The following is a 2,550-nucleotide window of genomic DNA, read 5'->3' as shown; positions in this document are numbered from 1 at the left end:
GTGCAAGTTTTCCTGAAAAAAAAAAGCTTTCACCTAACAATTTATGGTAAAAAAATTAATCTTTTAGGGGGGGGGGATAACTTTTATTGGTTAAAAAAAATTGCAAAAAATAATAAAAGTAAATAAACGAACAAAATGCAATTTTTCTTGAGGAATGTGTTCATTTTAACAAACTGAGCCACAGCAACGCGTGGCCGGGTACAGCTGGCCAAATATACAAATAATTACATTTTGCATTTTATGTCTTAGCAAACTTTAATTATTAAGAAAAAGAGATTTATATTTTAAATCTTTGTGCTATTTAATAATTCTTTATTTAAGGAAAAAAACATTTTTTAGCAAGGCCATTTCTCTGTGAATTATTTAACCTGTGTTTTATTGTACTGTTCGGTAAGTAAAACAATAATTATTTCTTTTTTTATATTTATTTATTTTTCATAATTTCATTTTGAATTTATAATTTCCTCTGTGTAATTTCTAACAATATCATAAAATATATTTTGCAGGTATTTGTCTAGCAATGGGTTGAGAACGAACTATTTTTACACGCAGTACTGACTTTACAAAAATTGCAGGCCCACCCTCTCCATTAAATGCAACAGAACCCCCTGCTTTTCACCGAGTTATCAAATATAATTATTATATGGAGAATTCTCATCCAACTTTAAATATATTTCTTCTTTCAAAATTAATGGCAAATGATATTATAGATATTTTGAAGGCAGTAAATCCCCGTTTTCCTCTATTAACTGAAGTGTGGATTGTGCACAAATTGCAGGATTCGTGCTTTAAAAAATTGAAGCAAGTAAATAGAAATTCTTTATCCACATTTGCCTAAAATGATTTGTCAAAAAACTTGACATTATTTGATATTTCATTTTGTTCGTGTGGCCTGCCAATCGCAAGTTGCAATGACAAAAATGTTAAATGCAGAAAAGAAAATTGTCAGTCAAGGCATACAGTATGTACCTGTTCTATCAAAAAAAAAAAAATGAAAAAAATAAGTTTATTTTAATTTTCTTATTTTTTCTTGTTTGTTTTATATTTTTCTAATGACAATATCATACACATATTAAATTTAATGATCTTATATTTTATGTAAACCAATGAGAAAAGAAATTCTTACATTTTTTGTATGCAAAATAGTATTATTCCTAAGATAAGATAAGAATAAACATTTGTCTAATTTTATGCTTCAGATTTCTCTGGAAGAGCGAGAATATTTTATGGACCCAAGAAATAAAATAGGACCCAAAGGCAATTTTCAATTCGGACCTGTTGATAAAGCTGCAGTGGAAAAATCTAAAAAGTTAATTGTGTTAGGAGAAAAGCAAGTTGATTCATCGCCCGCTTTTCCTGTCGTTTCAACATCCCATGACCAAAATATCATGCTTACATTAGAAAATAGTGATGAAACCGATGAAAGCTTTGGACTGGAGCAAGACTGTAAGAGTATTTACAGCCTGATGAAAATTCCTCGTTACGCCATTGAACTTATCAGGGGTGATGTCTCATCAAATTTAGGTGTAAGTTTTGCTAATGCATTTCTTTGGAATCTGCAGGCTGTGAGCCTTCTAAAACCAAATATTGACTTAAAGATATTTTGGGGGTGAATCCAAAGAATCCAGAGAAAAAGAAATAAATAAATAATGCCTATCAAAAGCATAACCCAAAGCTTAGAAATATTGCCTGTATTCGTGTTGATGGGAAACACGACAAAGACACTTTATTTTACAAAGAAAATGTCGATGAAAAGGGAGTGTAATATCGAAGAAAAGCTAAAAGACAAGAGCACCACTTGACATTTACAAAGGAGATGGGATGTGGAAGTAAGGGGAAGTATCTTACACATAGAGAGATCCCTATTGTTAGAGCAACTGGTGTTGTTCTGGCAGATGAAGTTATCAAAGTTTTAAAATAGTATGTAAGTGTTGATACATTAAAAGCTGTCGTTTTAGACAACACAAGTACTAACACTGGATGCAACATCAGGCCTGATTACATCATTAGAAACTAAACTTCCAAGAAAACTTCATCCCATTGGTTCTTCCCTACACTAGAACGAGTTTCCTTTTAAGGCGTTATTAAATCCATTGATGGAAGTGCAAGAAGCGCAACATTATTCATGGGTCCACTCGGAAAATTATGTGCTAATAATCACTATCATTTGCCCCAAGTTGACTTTTTACCAGTGAGTAGTCCTCTAGAGGGTAGTTACTCTACACTAACAGGAAACAACGATCTAACTGGTGAACAAAGATTACTATTAGAGTATGCTGTTGGGATTTCAATGGGTTAAGTAGACCCTCAGTATGCAGCGTGGAGGATCGGATCTTTGAATCAGGCAAGATGGCTTACTCTGGCAATTTAATGTGTTTATGGATTCGAAAAAAAATATCCATCAGAACTGATCACTAAAATGCACTACCTGGTTAGATTCATTGTAGCAGTTTATGCAGGTAGATGGCTTGAAATTAAATTAGATAATAAATTTCACAGCCAGCAACTATATATTTTGAAAATGATGAGACAAATAAAAAAATGCTTCCA

This window comes from Euprymna scolopes, chromosome 8 (assembly GCF_053919585.1).
Source record: "Euprymna scolopes isolate OS-2025 chromosome 8, ASM5391958v1, whole genome shotgun sequence".
In the NCBI taxonomy this organism is placed as follows: Eukaryota; Metazoa; Mollusca; class Cephalopoda; order Sepiida; family Sepiolidae; genus Euprymna; species Euprymna scolopes.
The sequence above is the reverse complement of the archived record's forward strand: the minus strand, read 5'-3'. Positions refer to the sequence as shown.